The 22,712-nt window shown below is 37.0% G+C and overlaps 1 long non-coding RNA gene across 1 annotated transcript; it reads left to right on the plus strand.

Moving 5' to 3' along the window:
- The first annotated feature begins 4,697 nt into the window (after window positions 1–4,697).
- On the plus strand, window positions 4,698–6,634 carry LOC132058363 (uncharacterized). Its single transcript, XR_009415267.1, has 2 exons — window positions 4,698–4,952; window positions 6,387–6,634. It is a non-coding gene; the product is annotated as an uncharacterized LOC132058363 (long non-coding RNA).
- The last annotated feature ends 16,078 nt before the right edge of the window (window positions 6,635–22,712 follow it).

Below are 22,712 nucleotides of genomic sequence, written 5' to 3' on the forward strand. Positions count from 1 at the left end.
ACTATCATATCATCAATATAAACTTCCATTGTTTTACCTACTTGTTTTTCGAACATTTTGTTTACCAGGCATTGATAAGTAGCACCAGCATTTTTTAAATCGAACGGCATCACGTTGTAACAGTATGTTCCGTACTTTGTTATAAAAGAAGCCGTTTCCTGATCCTCCGGGTTCATTTGGATCTGGTTGACCCAGAATAAGCATCTAGAAAGCTTAATATCGCATGGCCAGCCGTCGCATCGATCATGCGATCGATGTTAGGCAAAGAAAAGGAATCCTTCAGGCATGCTTTATTCAAATCTTTATAATCCACACACATTCTAAATTTGTTACCCTTTTTGGGCACAACCACTACGTTAGCTAACCAATCCTGGTACTTAACTTCCCGGATGGATCCTACTTTCAATAACCTTGTTACCTCTTCTTTGACGAATTTATGTTTGACCTAGGCCATTGGTCTCCACTTTTGCTTTACCGGGGTAAATTTTCGATCCAGGCTCAGCTTGTGAGTGGTGACTTCGGGTGGAATACCTGTTATGTCTAAATGGGACCATACAAAACAATCAACATTAGCTTGAAGAAATTTGATTAATTTACTCCTGAGCTCCGAGGTTAGCCCCGGGCCCAAGTATACCTTTCTATCCGATAGATGAACGAACAGAATGACGTGCTCAAGTTCCTCCACTGTTGATTTAGTTGAATCTGAATTTTCGGGTAGTACAAATGACCTAGGTACTCCGAAGTCGTCTTCTTCCATGTCCATCTTTTCTTCCCCTTACACTCGGGTCGGGCCCGCGTCCTGTGATTGCTATTTTGCGTTTTCCATTTCATCAAGCGTCCTCGCATCTTTTGAGGGCTTTCTGCGTTATTTAAACGAACTTCTCTTCTGCGAACATCTCCTTAGCCGGCAGTTCGTTCTCCATGTATAACCTTCACCCCTTTTGAGGTTGGGCATTTTAGCATTTGGTGCAAGGTTAAAGGCACTGCCCTCATGACGTGTAATAATGGTCTTCCGAGCAGGGCGTTATATCTCATTTCTCCGTCAATGACATAAAACTTCGTGTGCTGGATTATACCGGTTGCGTTCACCGATAGTGTAATCTCACTTTTTGTAGTTTCGCATGCCATAGTAAATCTGTTTAGAATATGGGCTACTGGTACGATCTGATCTAACAGCCCCAGCTGCTCCACTACCTTCCATCAGATAATGCTGACCGAGCTACCTGGATCAATCAAAATACATTTCACATGAGTTTTATTTATAAGGACAGAAATTACCAAAGCATCATTGTGGGCTTGAATAATGCCCTCCACGTCTTCGTCACTGAAGGAGATAAATCCATTCGGTACATAGTCCCTAGTTCTTTTTTCTCGGGTGATTGAGAGCTTCGTCTTCTTTATCATCGATCCTCGAGGTGTTTCCACTCCTCTAATGATCATGTTGATCACAAGTTGGGGTTGCTCTATTTCGCTCTTTTTCCTGGATTCCCGATTATTGAAATGATTCTTTGCTCGCTCACTTAGGAATTCTCGAAGATGACCATTTTTTAGTAATCGAGCCACTTCATCCCTTAGTCCTTTACAATAGTGGGTTCGGTGCCTGTGAGTTCCATGGAACTCGCATATCAGGTTGGAATCTCGTTGCGGGGGGTTTGTTCGTAACGGCCTTGGCCATCTCACACCCTCAATGCGATCGAACGCAGCTACAATGGCTGCCGAGTCGACATTGAAGTTGTATTCAGATAATTTCGGACTTTTCCCGGTCAGACCCAACGGAGCAAGTTTCGAATCAAACCCCGCCCCCGAACCGCGATCGCTCCGTCTGTCACTTCTTGTTGTACTGGGACCGGTACCGCTTCTTTCCTTATCCGATTTGAAGGTGGACCTGTCAGGCTGGGAATACGGATGATACCTATCCTTTGGTGGTTGAAATGTCATCTCTGCTACCCTTTTTTATCTATCCAAATTTTTAATCCGATTAATCGGACCTGGCGGAAGTCCGAGCTGATCATTCTTCACCTGTATCTTGGATTTATACCTATTATGGACATCTGCCCAAGTAATAGCTCTGAACTCTAATAAGTTTTCTTTAAGCTTGAGGGAAGCGTTAGAACTTCGGGATTAAGTCCCTTCGTGAAAGCCCGTTGTCTTTTACTCATCGGAACCTGGGAAGCAACATCCTCTCCTTCTGGAATCTCGTCACGAACTCTCTGAGCTGTTCGTCGTCCTTTTGGAAGATCTTAAATATGTTAGCCTTTCTTGCTTGCACTTTCCGAGCCCCGACATGGGCTTTTACGAAGGCATCTGCTAGCAACTCGAAGAATGGGATGGAGTGCTGGGGCACTGTGCAATACAACTGGATGGCTCCTTTAGTCAATGTTTCACCAAACTTTTTCAGCATTACCGATTTAATTTCATCATCTTCCAGGTCATTCCTCGTTATTGTGCAGTGTAGGCGGTTATATGTTCATGCGGGTACGTTGTCTCGTCATATTTTGGGATATCGGGCATCTTAAACCTCTTCAGTATTAGCTTTGGGGCTGTGCTCGGTGGGAAAGGCCTTCGGACATTATACTTGATCTCCGATCCGGTTAGAATTGGTAGTGCACCCGGAATCTGATCAACTCGGGAATTATAGCCTTCTACCTTCTTTTCGTTTGAGTCGATACTTTAGACAGTGCCTCCAATATCTTTATTATCTCGGAAGATCCGTCAGACACCGACCGTTTTCTATCACTGCTTACCTCGATTTCCTGACGCGGACTGGCGCGGGCCTTCGGTTCGACTCTGCTGCTCTAACCTCGTTGTTGTTCCTTGGAGTTGGGAGATAGTTGCTTGGTGCTGCATCATGGTTACCTACTGTTCTTGCAATAAATCATAAATCACACGTAAGTTAATCTCTTCTCCTCCTCTCCGTTCACCCCACGGGCAGTTCCCCTATCGGCGAGAGTATCTTCGCTGTCCTGAGCAACTATGTTCGAGTGGGCAACACTTGTGTCAGCGGGAGGTTTTCGTTCGGATCAGCTGGTGCCATGATGTTCAATTGTATTTCATTATTAGGGTTAACGTTGCGGTTATCATTGTTTGCGTCGTTCGACATATCGCTGTTAACCTGAGATCAAAGATAAAAGGCAAAAGAACAAGTGAAAGTCAACTTGCAAACAAATCACCGCTATTATCCTTGGCCCCACGGTGGGCGCTAAACTGTTTACCCCTTAAAAAGGTAACAATTGAATTTATAAGTGGTTTAAAGGATATGCGATTTGATTTGCTATAGAAAGGAAAAATGACAATAATGAAATGTAGATTGCGAATAAAAGAATAAGAAATAGCCTTTCAATTAAATGTACAACTCGACCTGAGACTTGAGCTTTGCTCGGACCAAACAGTGGATGCTCTTATTATTTGATATTTTGGTAAAGCTGAGAGAACAAGTTAAAGAGTATATAATCGTGTAGAAGATGGTAAAACAGATGGGGTTGAGGGTTTACTCCCCTCCCTATTTATAGTACAAGAATTTACATCCAACAAGGTAACTAAATCAATTGAAGATAAGGATCCCCGAAATCACGGGGTTGACAACTGTCCACTGCATCGTGCGGAGTGAAATCCGCAACGGGCCGGATTTCCCGCAATGTTGCCAACTGCAGGTGCGCTCCTCGGGAATCGTCGGGTCCGAATGTCTCTATCCGATTCAGCCGAGCTCTACTATCTATTGCTTCTTTCTCCGAATTCGGATCGCCGAACCTTAGGTCGGGGTTACCGACCCCGCTTTTAACCGTATACAATAGTAAATAGTGATACCGTTTTCTTCTTTTTCTATGAACAGAAGGATTACGAAACAATTTACTACATATTTCGTGCACCGTCCAATCCTTTATCAAAAAAATAAGTTAACCATAAAATTATTCGACCATGTTAGTGAATACTCAATTTAACCAAATTTATTTGACTAAAACGAATACTAAAGGGTAAGCAACTTAAGAACTCATCTTTTATATTTTTTGGGCTCATTCGGTTATCGGATTATGAAATAAAAAATTGAGTATAAAATTGAATATTATTGTATCCCTCCTCTGATTATATTTTTATTTCTTGGTATTAGCAATACCAGTGCAATGTCCTATTTTTGGTATAATTTTATACCTTATTTGACGTGGGATAACAATAAATATATAATTAGTTATCATTGTAAAACATGAAACACGATCGTAAAAACTAAGCGAGACGGCCAGTTTTCGCGCATGTTATGAGTGTTTAGCCACTGTTTAAAAAGTAGTAATAGAAAATTAGCCACATTTCAACGTGAAAAAAGATCGGACAAAATAACCCTATTTAAAAATATAAAAGAACTTATAAATATTTGTACCCCATGAATCGTTCCTTGATTTGAACCTCATGAAGCTATCCTTGGTTTTATACTTGTTAATTCCTTCGAATTTTAATAGTATTAGCTGACATTGTTCCGTGTTTTAGTTGAGTATATTTTTGTCCAAAACTTTTTTATATTAAAAGAGTGGCTAAATATTAGTATGTAATAATTTTAAATATTGGTATGTAATAATTTTTTAAAGGGAAAAGGTTAAATTTACCCCTGTGTTTTGATTAGTAGTTTACATTTACCCCTAGTAAGTTATTCTAGTAACCCATAACCTTACTGTTGATAAACTATATAAATATACCCCCATCCCTAACGATGGCCCACTATGACGTTGCCATGTCAATTAATGAGTCCATGTAGGAACTAGTCAGCATGCCACCTAATACTACGGACCCGCCCCAAAAGTTAACCCGACCCACCCTAATTTTTCCCTAAATAATACCATCAATGACTGATTGACTAAAATGATTAGGGCTCATTTGTCTCACTCACTTTGTCAGCTTGAAAGAGAAAGAGATATGCGGATCTCCCATTGATGTGGTTCTGGAAGGGAAATCTACTTCTTCCTAAGGTAAGAACTTTATTTCCCGTCCTTTTATGGTAGTTGTATTTTAGTGTTAGGTTTTTTTTCTCATTGTTGTGTAATTTTTCCCGTTTTAGTGTAATGTTTGTTGATGTTTTTACTTTATTGTTATCTTTTTGGTGTTTTCTATGTTTGTACGCATTTTATTGGGGACCGAGGGTTAGGGTTTTATTTTTTTGGATACGATATTTAGGGTTTCTGTCGTGACTAGGCTTTTGGGGTTGAATGTTAAGGTTTCAAGGTGGTATTGCATATATAATGTTGTATCTGGTTTAGGGTTTTTGTTTGAAATGTTATTTTTTGGTCGAGGGTTTCAATTTGTTGTGGTCCCAACTGCCCCTTCCTACTCCAGCTAATGGAAAAATGCCTTTGAATGGTCGTAATCGTCGACAGCCCAACCGATTTCTTATTTGGTTGTGTTGTTCCCTTCAATAAATTATTTGATTTTGTTGGTTGGTGTGCTTTTGTTGGTTATTGTGTGCTGGAAAGTGGGTATCCTTTGCTTGCTTTGTTTATTGATTGTGGACTCTAACTTTGGTAAATATTCATTGTTCTCCCATACCTTTTATTGTCCTTTGTTTATTGAAGTTGACAGGCTTTAAAGTCTATAGTATCTGTTAAAATTTGATTTTTATGCCTGCCTTTGAATTTTATTTGATCTATTTGTGCCTTTTTTTAGTCTTTAAGTTGACTTTCTTGTTTCCATGTGTTTTTGTACTGCTCAAATATGTGGTTTCTTTATTGTGTTGTCGCTAAATGATGAAAATTATTGTAAGCGTTGGTACTTTCAACTTTTTGTTTCTTTATGCATATACTTTAGTTTTCTGGTTTGAGAATTTTTGGATTTTGTGTACTTTATCTTCTTTTTTTTTCCCTTCCACTTGTCCCCAGTTGTACCTCAATTTACTTGTTAATATCATGTTTACACTTTCATTAATTCGAAGTGTTTGCCATTTTTGATTATTTTGTTTCTTTATTCATATACTTTAGTACTTCATTATTCATATACTTTAATACCTTATCTGATTTATGAGATATAATTAAGTTGTCTTTATGTACATCAATTGTCTAGTTGCTAACTGATGAGAATACCTCTAGAAAGTGTTACATGCATAAATATTTCTAAATGTTTCTTGTTTGTCTGTTTGCTAAATTATTTTAGTTTTCTGGTGCCTTGTTGTACACTTGTGCCCTGCTAAGTGTTACATTCTCCTTTTTGTTTCTTTATGCATTCACTGTAGTACCCCTTGCTGTACACTTGTACCCTTCCAAGTGTACAATATTTTTTGTTTCTTTATGCATTCACTGTAGTACCTTAGCTAGTTTAAGTGTCTCTTTGGTTTAAATGTGTCTTTTTTACTTGTATAATTATTTATCTTTACTGATTTTAAGTGTGTTATGCTATTCTTATTTTTTTTCCAGCTTCCAACAATGGTTAATGTGCATTTGAAGTTTATTCATAGTGGACAGTGGTTATTTGAGCCACAACTAAATTACTCAGGCTTTCTTGTTCACGGTAAGAAAGACTAGGACTCTGACTTGCTTTGTTTCTTGATTTACTGGCTGAATGTAATTGTAACTTTGGGTATATTGGGGTGCAACAACTCATAGTGAAAGGTCTTTCTAATAGATACTATGAAGTAGAAGGAGATGATGAGATTAGGACTTTATTGGATTTTGTTAGTGTAACGGTTCACTTTTTACGTGGGTTTAAGGCATAAAAGCTACTACGAACTTCTTGGTGCTCTTTCGGACTTTTGCTTTGAAAAGAGTCGCAACCTAATTTTTAGGAAATTAGGAAAACCGATGGTGAAGATTTTATTCAAATACCATGAAAAATCCTTCGTAATCCAGAGTCCTAGGTAAGGATTCTGATGATTCCTTGGGGAAGGTGTTAGGCACCGCAGTATTAAGGATCCGTACTATACGGTTGACCTTCGAATTCCAATGTATGAATATTTGCATGAACTGTCTATTTAGTGTTTATTCCCGCAAAAATCTTGTCATTTGCATATCATTTTGAGAAAAAAATTTGAATATGTTCCCTTTATATATAGGGTACGTAGATTCGGATTTATAATATCCAGATAAAATAATTTCCCCTTTTTGTATAGGGATGATGTATTTCGTTTGGAAAATGAGTATAAAGTTGTCATCTTTATATATGTTATTCGAAAATATGAACTTATTATGTTTTGAATGTCTAATTTTGTCCATGATTAACTCATGCTTTATTTGGTTCGATCCGTATAATACGTTTGGAACACTTTATCCGAGAACTCATATATACGGATGCTTTTTAGGAAATACGTTATTTTATGACAAGTTATGAAATTGGTCCCGTGTTTGGGTTTTGTAGCCAACACTATAATTCTCTCATTTTTCTTTTCGAAAAAAGGTCTGTCCATTTTTTGCCCAAATGAGCTTTGGGTTTTAAAGATGTCAAATTTTCACAAACAGCTACCTTTTAGTTCCTTTTAACAACCTATAACTACATGTTCTACATTTACAATTCGTAGTTTGGAGGGCCTATATTTAGCTAGCGAATCGGAAATATAGGATAAATATAACGGAAATACACACGAAAAATCCTATATTTATGGAAACAAAATCTATTCCAATTTAAATTAAAATCGGTTTTTAATGTTCCTTGATTCACGCAAATATCCTCCCATTCCATATCTCTCATATCTCATTCAAACGCTTTAACAAATTAAAAAAAAATTGAATTCAAAAAGTACATTCATATTTTTAACCAAAAAAAAAAAAAAGGTTCAAAAACTAGTTCATCAAAAAACTTTGAAAAATAACAATATCAAACCCAATACAGCTCGTTTTAAACGACGAATATATATTTGAATTCATCTATTGAAATATCGAATTCAAGTTGAGTGCATAATTGAGGTAACAACGTTTTCACCTTTTTTTTGATTTTTCTGAAATTTTGAAAAATATAGTCAAAATATATGAAAAATATATCTGAAATATAGTCAACAGAAATCAGAATAAGTAATATTGAACATAATAACCAAAATACAATTAAAATATATCCAAAATATAGTCATAATTGAGTTCATAATTGAGGTAACAACCTTTTCCCTGCAACTTTTTTATTTTTTTGATTTTTCTGAAATTTTTCTAAATATAGTCAAAATATATGAAAAATATATCTGAATATAGTCAACAGAAACCAGAATAAGTAATATTAAACATAATAATCAAAATACAATTAAAATATAGCCAAAATATATATGAAAAATAACTATTAAAATATCAATCCAAAACATTAGGAATTGAAAATTCGGGAAGTAACGAAAAAAAAATATTGGTTAAATACACAGTGAAACGTAAAAATCAGTATAGAATCTTACCTTTTTTGGGAATTAAATTTGAATTATGAGTGAAATTAATGAGTAGTTAATTAGAGATAAACAAGGAAGTTAAACTATTGTAAAACTGATTTGAAATTGGAGGAAATTAAGGGATATTGGGCATAATGGCGTGTATTTAGGGGGAAGAGAGAGGGACGTTTTTTTTTTTTTTTGCTTAAATTTAGGGGTGTGGAAAGTTATCAGATGAGTGGTAAAAAAGTGATAGCTATAGGAAGTAAATATGTTATATTTTAGCTACTAAATATAATTATTGTAAAGTTTAGTTATATTCCATAAATAGATAATAATGTAAGCTATGCCAAGTAAATTTTACTTTAAAGATTTTGATATATCATCCCCTTTTATCCGTGAATGGACCTTGGCCCAAAATCCCTTTTATGCTTTGTGAAAAATTTGTCCAATTCTTGGCTTTATTATTATTTGCTAAAATCAGTGGGGTTTTGGCCCAATACATACCAGTCTTGTCATTATGTCTGATCCAAAAATACTTTTTTTTTAGCCTTAGTTTGAAAACAAAACCTTGTTTGTTCTTTATTAAAATATGCTTAAGCTTTTGAAAACTAGTCCGTTTTTCTTTAACAATATTGCGCCATTTGTGGTTTTGAAATACACTTTTTGTTCTTGTTTTTGAATTTAAACCGTGTCAAATAGTTTAACTAATCCTCTTTTTATGTTGTCAAAATTGTTACGCTAAATCCGGGTTTTGAAAAATGGTTTTGGGGACTTAGAGTCAATCTAAACGGCATAAGTACCGTTATCCTAAGACTACTAGTTCACACGATAAGGATTCCACTATGACATGAGTTTTTACAAGTTTACAAATACATAAAAGCTCAAAAATGAAAGAAAAACAAGAAGCAAATAAAGGAAAAGTAAAGACTAGGGGCGTACCAAGTCCCTAGCCAGCCATTTTCACCCATGGCTGGGCCTTTTGCGCGCTAAGCTATTTAATTCGCCTTCGCGGGCTCAATGTCTTCGGAGAAAGAATTTTCCTTATTGGGCCTCAGGCTGACCCGACCCGAGTGCTCATGTGGTGAGGGAGAAAAGAAAAAGGGGAACCGGTTAGTTTATAATTTTCAGAACTTATCACGATTATACTTTTAAAAAAAAGAAGGCAATATATATATCAAACATGTGCATATATATATCAAACACGTTCTACAAATCAATGAAGTAAGGCAGCTACACCAATGCTTATATATGTATACCACAAGGCCTATTGGTAGGTCTTTGGTAACAAGGTGGAAGGGAGAGTCGTCACCCCCGTATTCCCGATGCCGCACAAGTTCCAAGGGGTTTCATGAACCCCAGGCATGGCTGGTCACCGGGGAAGGCTAAGACTAGACCCTACCTCAAATTACCTTGTCCCACACCAATTTGGCAACAAAAACATAGGCAGATTCCAGGATAAAACACCACATAAGTGTCCAGATTCACAACACAATGCAAACCAAGAACCAGAGATATAAAATTTATGGACTTGCAGTAGCAAAAAGTATAGCCAAAACACAGACTCATGAAAGAAGCCCAAAGCAAACTGAAATGAATCAAGAAGGCAAAGACCAAAACACACAGTCATGGGGATAACACAACTGCAGCCTACCAACGCAACATAAATGGGACAAGGACAAAGAAACATGGTTATAGGAAAACAATATAAGCTGCACTATCAGATATGGGATAAACAAGGATAGGAAGTCAAAAGTCATAGCCATGATAAAGCACACAAACAAAAACTGTGACACACAGAGGAGACAAATCGATACTAAAATGCACCACCATGAAATGAACTTAAAGCAGTTGACATCTTCTTAATGAAAAATGCATACAGAGCCAGCAAAAGGAGGTGGACATGGCAGGAAAAGGGGGCAAGACTGAGGCCCTCCTATGTCTGAGTTTCATGTACCAAACCTAGTGTCAACTAGAGGTAGCTAATTCACCCTTAGGAACAAGTAAACAAGACCATGTCAAGGAAAAATGGCAACCCAGTTTTACACTTCTACCAATCCTTCCACTTTGTTCCTAACTTAAACACATATGCATAATCATTCTTCATTTGGTCAAAGTCACAATCAATCTTTCCAGGACACCTAACTCTAACCTGGGGGGTCTCACTAAGACCAGGAGCAGAATCTATGTGGTTCCAAAGTTCTTGGAAATGAATGGCCAACCCCACAGGCCATAGAAGTGCCTTGGGACCTCTTATCTGAAGGAAAAATGTCATGAGCCAGGCTGGGCCTGGCTTTTCTTTTCTCCTTTCCCCAAGGCCCCTTTAAAATGCTTTTCTTAGGTCATGTGGCCTTGGTTCATTTCCATCCCCCTTTATGATCACATGGGGGTTTGCATCTTTAAAGTTATTTAGCCTAGAATTCAATCTAAAAGGGTTCCAAGTACACATGTTCAACTAAGAAGACCTGTCCATTTGTACTAAGATCAGGACCATTTCCTAAAATCCTCAAGGATAACTAAACTGATTCAAGTCGTAGCATGGATCAGGTTCAACCAATACAAGCTATTCAGGTTCCTTGGCTTCCCAACCTCACCCCAGGTAGGTTTATATTCCTCTTAGATCAAACCATGACATAAGCCTCATTCTAACCAACCCTAAGGGTACACACAACCAAATTAGTAAACAAATGATAGTTCAGGAAGCAGAAAAAGCATTCTCACAGAGGCCTGATGCCCAAGACAAGTAAGGAATGACACCAACCATATAAGCAAGTCACTAGGACCCCAGATTAGAGGTACAAAAGGGCCTAGGGAAGACACAGTAAGCAATTGAGACCTTAGATAGTGTATTTACTTATTCCTGATAAAGAAAAACCTTGGCAGAGCCTATGTCTTAGAGCACACATTTAAACCTGGTTGTTTTAAAAACTTACATCCCCTCTTACAAAGCCCAAGCACATAGCAAACATGTTAGCTAATTTGGATTAGTGTTAATTCACATATAGATGAACTCTTAAGACCTTTAGTAAAATAAAAGGGATTTCAATAGGCATGTTATGTGAGCAATTAGTCAAAACAGTCTTGAGACAATTTTGGGCCATAATAATGCCCTTCAAATACTTAGTCTAATCAGAATCTTTTCTCACGGAACAAGAAGAAAGAAAGGGAGATAGATTTATGGCATGATCAGGTTCTGGTAAGTAAAAGGATTCAATCATCACAAAAGAGACAGGTTACAACAGCAAACAACAAACAAAGGGGGGACAGATTCCCAGGTGCAAATCATGGTTGAACAAGCTAAGAAAAATTAGAAAAAAGACACATGATCACAAACAGAAGCAAATGGCAAGCAACAAAGTTGGCACTTAGTTTCTTGTGATATAGGCTTAGACCAGTACCAATACACTTATCAGTCCCACCTTCTTACAAAAACACGTAATTCAAATAGCAAAATTTAGACAGACAAATTCCCCAGATTTTAAAGCCTTTTAGGAGACATAGTGAAAGCAAACGGGACTTGGATTTTACAAATACTAACAGCAGGTCATTTAACTCTAGGTGTACCACTTCCCCAGATATGGTTAAATCTGCCTAATCCATCTGAGATCCTTGTGTGTCCCAGAACCATGAAGAGAAGTTCTAAAAGAAAATGATGGAGTCTCAGGGTCAGGATAGGGTGGGGTCATCACCTCCCCATCTCCTTTCAACAAAAGGGATCCTGGGTTCCACTGGTCATCACCTCCAGTTCATGCCCAAGCTCATCTTTCACTCTCCCAAGACCTCTTTCCTCTCCTTTATGAGCTCATCCTCATACCCTAGTGACAACACTAAGGGCCATGGGAAGGTTTAGAATAACTTAACTCTATCACACAACTACCACAGTTGACTCATTAAACTCTATCCCAAACTTTTAAAGATTTTATGGCCAAGTTTCAAGCATGAGCATTAAGGCAGACCCAACATAAGCATTTAAAGCAAAAACTCGGATTAATGTTCAAAGGCAACTTCAAAACAAGGTTCTAATTATAAAAAGATTTTTTGCTCTTTAACACCACACTGCATTTCAAGAGTACACATGTTCTTCTATTAGGACCAATTCATACATGAAGAAGCAAAACAGACTCAAATCCTAATTACTCTATCCTTAACAAGTCTTGATACATTATCCTTAACCTTTTTCTTAGCCCCAGTTACTTATTCCTTTAAAGAAACTCAATCCACAATATTAAAAAAAGAAACAGCATCCAAAACAACTTCACAAAGACAAAATAGACAGACTTGTATCAAGGTTTCCTATTGCCCCCCTTTTCCTATCTTTATAATTATCAGAGATTATGATCAGTCTTAAAAGAAAAGATTTTTCTACACATAGCACATACATAGACATTTCCACATATGGTGAAACAAAAATAGACTTAACACACCTACTAATCTTTAAAGTCCTTTCTTAATACCATTTTCCAGGATTTGGGCGTCTCAGTACTAAGTTAAAACATGTATAACAATCATTACCACTTAACAAACCTATTTAACTAATTGATTGACCATTTTGGACCAGGTAAGGACCATCTCAGGGCTGTCTTAAGTCCATTTTATTTAACAAAGGTCAAAGACCCTCCAAACCATCCCAAGCACATTTTTAATCCACAAATTCCACTCAGAGGTCAGTTCAAACAGATCCTAATAATTAATCAATTAAAAGCAATCATACAAGTGTAGGATTAATGAACATCTTGATCAAGTTCAGGCCCCTTTCCCCCCATAACCATTGTTTAAAGCAACCAACTCAAAGATATTACTGGTGTGGAGTAGAATACCAAGTTTGAATCCTTCAAACCAGCCTCTAAGCCAAGCATATTGTTAAATGGACTAAACATAATTAAGCCAATCACCTTACTTAATAAACCTACAAATCTTCAAATGACTTTCAAACCAAGCACATTACCAAATAGAATAAGCAGAATCAGATTAAGCACAACACTTAATAAACCTTCAACCTTTGAACCAACCTCTAAGCCAAGCATATTACGAAATATGATACCCAGAACCAAACCAAACACCCCACTTAACAGACCTTTAACCCTTGAATTAACCTTTAAGCCAAGCATACTTTTAAATAGAACAGACAAGAATTTAAGCCGAACATCCTACTTAGTGAACCTGTAACCTTTAGACCATCATTTAAGCCAAGTATACTATCAAATGAAACAAACAGAATCAACCAAGCATAATGCACAATGGACCCTTAATCATAATTCAAAACACAAAATTCATTTGTTCACACATCAAATAAATATACCTGTACTAAGCTACATTCTAGACTACACATAGAACACTTAACCACATCAAACTATTAATAATATGGACCAAATTTAAATGAAAGCAATAAACTAATAAGTGGTTACCTTTTTTAAGTGCAATTCGGATGCGCTTCTTGCTTCCAACATTGTAACGACCCTTCCGGTCGTTATGGTGAGTTAGAACTCCGTTGGGAATTCTAAGGCCACGGTTGGATTCATAGGGCATCTTTTTGTATATATGCATGCTTGTTTTGTGTTTTTAAGGCCTTGGATGAAATGTGGGGTGATAGGGGAAAAAACTGGACAAAAGTCGAGCTCACTGCCCAAAATGTACCACTGTGGCAGTAGGAGTACCGCTGTGGCGGTAGGAGTACCGCAGCGGTGGTACCGCTATGGCGGTACTTGGACCGCTGCTAGCAGCCATCCTTTTTCCTTGGTGGCGGCCGCCGGGCGGGTACCGCTATGGCGCACCGCCATGCTTGTGGATGGACCGCCATGTAGTCCAACCGATTTCGTAGTGAAGCCGTTATGGCGGTCACTTGACCGCTATAGTGGGTACCGCCGCAATGCATGCGTGATGACCGTAGCCCGTATCGACGTAAAATAGTAGCCCGAATTTTATATACTCAGTTTTATTTTCTCTTTTCACAAAACACCAACACACTTCCCAACAAGCACCTAGGGTGAATTTTTAAGCTACGGCAAGATACTTTGAGAGATAAGTTCCTTTGATTTCCATTCTATCATTCATTTCTCCTTCATTATTTTAATCCTCTTCATGGGTCTTTAATGGTGGAATTGAAATAGAAACCCTAGAATGTTAATAAAACTTCTAAACTTGATGGGTTAAGGTTAGTATCGCGTAGTTATCATCTAAATGCATTGGTTAGTTGCTCTTGATCATAAATTGAACATTTAGAGACATAAATTAAGTGATTGAAGACCTAGGGTTCTATAAAAATGGAATCTTTACCATAAAAACTATTTGTAATAGGATGTTGATAGAACAATGTTATAAATTGATGATTAATGATTACTAAGGGCTTTGATAAGTTGTTTATCACCTAGAAAATCATCCGCCCCTTGAAATGGGATAAGGGAAGGGTATTCTTGCTTGGTACTTGTGACTCATTGAGCCTTCTATTTATAGACTTTGAGCGTTTTGAGGCTTTGAGGAAAAGAAAGGCTGTAGCAGAGTGACATGTATTGTTCCAGCTCTAATTTGAGGTAGGTTACGGTCTACTTGAGTTAGACTTTGGTTAGTTGATTGTATGTTTTGTGATTTCCTTAGGAGAAAGCATGTCTAGTTTTCATGCATGATATTGTGTGGCTAAACTCCTATGTGAATGCAAATTGAGTGATTGTGTAGGCTTCGTGCCATTATTCCTGAGTAATTAAATCTGCAGTGGATGTATAGTGATGAGAAGCTAATATAATCTTCTCGACGGTATTGTGACATGAAATGATGACACAGTATTGATACTGAAAGGTAAAAAACACTGTTCTGTAAGAGGTATGAAAAAGTGCACATGTCACCTAGATTATGGGCTCGTGGTCCTAGGATAGTTTCGAAAACGAGAGGTACATTGATATGTCCCGCATCCGAGGTTCGTTCCGGAGCGGAGGGTTGTGCTCGGGTCCGAGGAGTATTCCGGAACGAATGGTACATGGACACCATGGGTCCCCTGCAGGTCATGACTACTGAGCAATGACATCAGTTAACATGTGTGTACAACGAGTGAGGTTATTGTGGTAAATTTACTTCCGTTGTGGCTTACGTGAGTGTGATGCTTGACATCTTGGTGTTTGATTGTGATTGTCCTTGATTGACCTGCTATAATTTATTGATATTTATGTCTGTTCACTGCCTTGTTTTATTCAATTGATTTTATGAAATATGCATGATACTAATCTTAGTCGGCCTATGATATCTACCGATACATAGTGTTTGTACTGATACTACCTTGTTGCATTCTTTTGAGTGCAGATTGTGATATAGAGACCGCTACTCGCCCTCACATCTAGCGTGGAGGACATTTACCCACAGATTTTAGGGTAAGCTTTTTCCCATACCAGGCCGCCCGAAGATCTTCTTGCTATGATGTCTCTTCGTACTCTGGACATTATGGTTATTTATTTGTTAGACTTCAGTTCTTAGACATGTTTTAGATTAGAGTCATGTACGATGACTTTCGAATTTTGGGGATTTGTAATAGTTAGAACTTCCGCACTTATTTCAGTATTCTATGGCATGACATATTTTGTTTATTTGATGCGTGAATGAGTATAGTCATTTGACTTGGCTAATATAAAATTGGATATAAATGAATAGGTGTCTCGTGTGTTGGTTCGCCCCACTAGGATTTAGTTGGGTGCCAGTCATGGCGGGTTGGGTCGTGACAAACACCAAACTCAGCCACCAAAATACCAAGCGACAAATAAAAAAAGAAATTTTTAGAACTGAGGAAACTTAAACCTTTCAGTCAAAGCTTAAATACAACTAATTGGAACTTAAGTCTTGAACAAAAATCGAAGTTCAAGCTTTTAAAAGTGTTCCAACCTCCTCTTTTTTTCCCCCAGTGAAGATGGGGTTCTATAATAGAACCCAGAACTCATCTTATTGCTCAAAATAACGACGTGGGACTTGAGGATTTCCACAAGTCTTCACTTGAAACCATCAATACACGACCCAGATTAAAAGCAAAAACAAAATCAACGAATCAATTCACTCCTATACCACTGTAATCGATGAAAATCATACAAAAGGAGTAAGTTTGTACCTTAAGGGGTCGTTTGGCCTGATTTCATGGAGAAAAGGATGAAGCCATTAATGCTTCGTCCTCTCCCACGTTATATGCTCAAAAACGTGATAGGACCTGACGAAAATAGGCAGGGTGCGGTGTAGCAGTGAAGGCGGAGCTAGGGTTTTGCCCCTAGCCGCCTCCCCTTTTCCCTCTTTGCATAAGAGACCCCTGGGTTCTGAAAATAAAATAAGGGGAGGGATATACGTATTCTCCCCCTTAAAACATTTAATGGACCAGGTCTGGTCCATTATGGACTGGGCCTAGTCCTTTAAAAAAAAAAAAAAACGATCGGCCTTTGACATATATACATATATATATGCATAATGTATATTTGTATATACATGGTGTGTGTATATATATATATATATATATATATATATATGTATGAAGGGTCGAGGATAAATGTCCTAAATAAAAAATCAATTATTAGCCTATTAGGACTCAATTAATTTAAAACATGACTTGTTAAATATCATTTTGCAGACATGGCCCCAATAATTTACCAAATTAATTATCAAGATAATTTATTAATTAAATAACTATGCAAACACACAGAATCAGAGTTTGAGGGGTAAAATGGTCAATTCTTTTAATTACTCAAATTACCTTGGACAATAAATAGAATAAATTACTCATTAATCTAATTTTCCTTGATTTAATCAATTAAGTAAGTAATTATTCAAAATTGTTTTGCCTTTGATTAATTCCAACAAAATATCCCCTAAATGTCATAAAACCTCAATTAATTTTCACACAATTCATAATATCCTGAAAATCTCTTCATTAATTTAAAGGGATGAAATATTATCCCAAATAATTTTCATAAAAATTATTTAGACCCTTTAGGGTGCACAACTTATTTTATTTATTGTCCAAGGACTTCGGGTACTTAAAATAAATTACGGGAGGTCATAAATTAGGTGTCAACAGTTACCCCACAACTTAATGTTATCAACATATTTGTTGTAGAAAAGTCTAAATTAGGTATTGTTGCACCTTATATAATCCATCACAATGAGTATCACCTAGATAAATATGAAGCTGCCTCTGAGTATAGTTCAGATGACAGTGATTATGATGGACTGGAATGTCCAGTTTAATCAGATTATAATTTTGATAGGCCAGAGTTACTTTTTAAACAAAAGAAGAAGGATATTAATGATAAGTTGATAGACTATCTTTCAGTGAAAAACGAAAAAAAAAAGCTCTCTTCTCTCTCCTAGTTTCATGAAAACCCTAAACCTACGTTAAGCAACATGGCGGCGTCGACCTCTGGTCAGCCACCGTTGGTGGCTGGCCAGCTTTGGCTATCACATCTACTCATCAATTCCCTCCCTTAAATGATCCTTCTTCGTCCACAATGACCTCTAACCCAATAACTACGTTGCCAAACCATACAACCCTAACCCTAATAGTCAAGAGAACTATGTAGTTCAGGCCTCATTAAAGAAAAACTTTGCAGAACTGATGAACCCTAATGGAAATACGGACATGTATATGGTGGAACATACAATTAAACCCATCCCAATCAAAATAGTGGAGATCTTAGATGGAGAACTTTTGGTGGAATGGACGGAAGAGGAGGTTCATCTCATGAACATAATAGAGAAGCTTCAATATGTTGTAGTTGGTAAGTTCTCTTATGAATGGCTGCAGCTTCAAGAATTAAGGACACAGATTCCACTACAATGTGGGATTAAAGGAGATTGTCGTATTGGTTTATTTAGAAATCGCTATGTTCTTATACGATTTGAACGTTTTGAAGATTATCTCCAGATGATGTCAAAGGATGCTCATTATATTAAATCTAGAGATGGAGGAATGTATCAGATGAGACTTTTGCTAGATGATACAAAATTCAAAGTTGATGAGGAAACAACAATGGCGATGGCCTGGATCTCTTTTCCAAACTTGTTAACCACGTTCTTTGTGAAGAATTCTTTGTTTACATTAGCTTCTGTAGTTGGTAATCCATTGCAATTGGATATGGCTACTATTAATAAAACTCGACCAAACTGTGCGAGGGTAAAGGTTCTAGTTGATCTTGTCGCAAATTTACCAAAAGTGGTGAACATGAAAATCACTGATGAGAAAACTGGTGTTTCTCGTTTAGTCAAAGCTCAAATTCAATATGATGTGCTGCCAAAATCTTGTAAATGTTGTAAGTTGCAGGGCCATAATGAAGAAGGATGTAGAATATTGCATCCAGAATTGAGAATTTTTCATGTTGAAAGAGAGGACAAGGGTGAAAGTTTAGAGGCTCATGCACCTCAACCATCAAAGGGACCTTATAGAAATTTTAGAAGGCCAGGTGGAAGAGTTATTGGGGGTCCTGATGATTGGAAAACAGTCAAGATAAAAGGGTATTCACAAAGGAAAAAAATCCAAACAAGTTCATATATGGGAAACCTATCAATGGGAATGTAGCAGAAGTACAAATACAAAATGTTTTTAAACCATTGACTGTGGAAAATAAGGCTGTTGAGGGTCATGAAGTTGAATTACTCAAAAAATCTGCAAAGAAAGGAAAAGAAATCCAGAAACAAGCAACAAAGTCTATGGAGATACAAGATTTGGAGGAGGAGCAAGTAGTAGTTGGGCTCAACAATCAGGAAGTTGTAGAAATTCTATCTACAACTAAGGTAAATGAAAAGGAAGACAAGGTAGAAGAGATTGATGCAGCACAGATTTTGGTCACAGATTGTAATGTTCATGAAGTTGTAGAAAGTTTGTCTACAATTGTTACAAAAGAAAAGGTGGACAATATAGAGGGGTTCAAGTCAGACAAGGAAGATGATGCGAATAATATTAGGGAACAAATTGTTTGTAGACAAAAGAATGGGATAAACGAATTAGGTGATGATCATGCTGAGGAAACCGAAGTTGTTAGTACTCAATCTCCCTCTGCTAAATGGGGGGATAGAGTGGAAGAGGAAAAGGAAGTAGAAGAGGACAAGGTAAATGGGATAGCATCTGTTGAAAATAGAAGTGATCTGGTTCATGATATTGAGAAAGATTTAAGAGATGTGGTAGTAAACGAAGGAAAAAATAAAGTTGCAGGGGATAGGGCTGATACTGAAGATCCTGGTGGAGGAGATACTTGCTCTGATGAGGTGGGGAGAACTGTTTCTTCACCTTAGGCAAAAGTTGGCAATGCTATTGTTATTAGCAGTCTTATGGTTCAACCCTTACAACTAGCTATGTTGAAAAAAGATTCACCAATGAAGAGGCTTCATGATATTGTTTCTCATAATGTAGAGGATGAAATTGGTAGCCAAATGAAAGATAAAGAGAACTTCCACAACAATATGGAAGATTTGGAGGAATCTGTAGTGCAGAATCTTGAACAAGTATATAAGCAGGCTGATGTATCTCCAAAACCAAATGAGTGTAAAAAAAAGGAAGAAACAAATTGAAGGAAAGAGGCAAATTGTAGTAAATATCCAGCAACCTACCAGGTTGTGCCAAAGAGAACTGCAGCAAGTAAGTCAAGTTTTAAATGATGATGAAAACATTCATTTGGAACATTAGATCAGTGCAGACACAACAAACTTTTCATAGGTTTCAAATGTTACATAGACATCATAAGTTTATGTTAATTGCATTGATGGAGCCTTTCAAAAAGTTAGAAATATTCACAAGTTTAAGAGGAGACTAGGGATGCATCATGCAGGTGCAAATTGCAATTGGAAGATTTGGTTTTTTGTGAAAGAGAATGCGTATGTGGAAATTTTTTCTGATAATGCTCAACAGATTACTTTGAAATTGTTTATTCAGGAGCAAAATAGATATTTGATCACCACTTTAGTCTATGCTAAATGTGATGAGATGGAAAAACTACAACTTTCGGATAGTAATTATCATTTGGCTGGTAGTTTTGATCTGCCTTGGCTGCTATGGGGAACTTTAATATGGTTCTAAATGAAGATGAAAAATAGGTGGAGTGCCTATAGTCCCTCAAAACTATGAGGATTTTGCCTTCTGTATAAATTCATGTGAGTTGTTTGAAATTTCTTTTAAGGGAAGTCCTTTCACCTGGTGGAACGGAAGGGCAGGTGATGATTGTACATTTGAGAGGCTGGATAGAATTATCATCAACCTGCAGCTTCAGCAATGGTTTGGTCATATTAAAGTGGAGTATTTGTCTAGGACAGGCTCTGATCATGCTCCACTTCTTGTTTCATTGGGTGAAGAAGCTTAGAATTTCATACAACCATTCAGCTTTTTAAAATTTTGGACTGGACACAAAGATTTTCTGGATACAGTTAAGTTGCACTGGCCTGAGGAAAGTGAAGGCAATCCTTTTCTGGTTTTTAAGCAGAAGATCAAGCAAGTGAGGGCATTATCTTCATGGAGTAAACAGGCTTTTGGGGATATTTTCAAACAACTTATTTTAAGAGAGGATATAGTGAGAATCATGGGGCAACTTTTTGAAGAAGAGTAATCTGTAGAAAATAGAAAAGTGTTGCAACTTGCTCAAGCTAAAATGAAGAAGTATCTACATTATGAGGAAGAATTTTGGAGGCAAAAATCAGGCTATACATGGTTTGCTGAAGGAGACAAATTCACCAAGTTCTTTCATAACTTAGTAAATGGCAGGAGAAAAAGACTGAAAGTGAATAGAATTCAAGATGCTGAGGGAGATTGGATAGAAGAGAAGGATCAGCTAGCAGCAGAAGCAGTTAGTTTTTTTCACAAACAGTTCACTCAAGAGGACGAAATCTCAGACTTTGGCATGTTGAGACATATCCCTGGTATGGTTTCTTCTTAAAGCAATGAGATTCTATGTGCAACACCTTCATTTGATGAGGTTAAGAGTGTTGTTTTTTATCTTAAGAGAGAGAGAGTGCTTGTGGTCCTGATGGTCTATCATGAACTTTTTTTCAATCATGTTGGGAAATTGTAGGTTTGGATGTATTCAAAGTGGTTAAAGCATTCTATGAAAGGCATACTATTCCAAATCCATCACTCATACTAACTTGGTACTGATTCCTAAGAAATTAGTAGTTCATACTTTTGCTGATCTAAGACCAATTAGTTTGAGCAACTTCAGTAATAAGGTTATATCAAGAGTGGTGCATGGAAGACTGGAAAATATTGCCTGAGCTGAATTCTAGTAACCAGTATGGTAATGCGAAAGGAAGGAACATTATTAAAAATGTACTACTTACTCAAGAAATTGTTATAGATATAAGGAAAAGAGGCAAACCTGCAAATGTGGTGATTAAGTTATATATGGCTAAGGCATGTGATAGGGTGTCGTGGCTATATTTAACTAAGGTGTTGAGAATAATGGGATTTGCAGAAATTTTTGTGGATCAGATATGTAGACTTTTGGCTAATAACTGATATTCAGTTTTGTTGAATGGTCAATCCTATGGTTTTGTCCATTCTACAAGGGATGTGAAACAAGGTGATCCATTATTACCTACTCTTTTCATACTATCTGCTGAGGTGCTGTCTAGAGCACTTAACTCTTTATTTGATTATGGGCAATATAGGTGCTTAGAATGCCTAAATGGAGTGCCAATTTGAATCATCTTGCTTATGCAGATGATACTATAATTTTTGCTTCAGTAGATAAACTATTATTAGAAATGACAATGGAAGTTTTGAGAGATTATGAAAAGGTATCAGGCCAACTGATAAATAGGGATAAAGGTTCCTTTATGTGTATCAAAAATCTGCTATTCATATTTGTCAGGAGGTTGAGCAAATTACTGGTTTCACTAGAGGCATGTTCCTATTCAAATATCTTGGACGTCCTATATTCCACACCAGAAAGAGGAAAGTGTTTTATAATGACCTGATCAAGAAGGTAAAAGATAAGTTACAAAACTGGAAAGGTAGACTGTTATCATTTGGAGGAAAAGCAATGCTCATTAATAGTGTTTTACAAAATATGCCAATGTATCTTCTATATGCAATGGCACCTACTAAGTATACACTAAATGAACTACACAAAATCTTTGCAAGGTTCTACTGGAGTAACAAAGAAGAAGGTAAGAATAGACATGGCTCAGCTTGGCTAAAACTCTGTGTTCCTAATCATGAGGGAGGACTGGGATTTAGGTCCCTTTTTAATGTTTCTAAAGCCTTGTTTGCTAAGCTATGGTGGAGATTCAGGACAGGCTATACTTTGTGGTCAACTTTTATGTGGAACAAGTATTATAAGAAGAATATCCTAACCTTGGTTCAATGGAAAGGGGGTTCACAATTATGGAAGAAGATGCTAGAGGCAAGAGATGCAATAGAAAAAAGAGATCTGGTGGGAACTAAGAAATGGGACTGCTAACTTTTGGT

The sequence above is a fragment of the Lycium ferocissimum genome, chromosome 5 (assembly GCF_029784015.1).
Source record: "Lycium ferocissimum isolate CSIRO_LF1 chromosome 5, AGI_CSIRO_Lferr_CH_V1, whole genome shotgun sequence".
Taxonomy (NCBI): Eukaryota; Viridiplantae; Streptophyta; class Magnoliopsida; order Solanales; family Solanaceae; genus Lycium; species Lycium ferocissimum.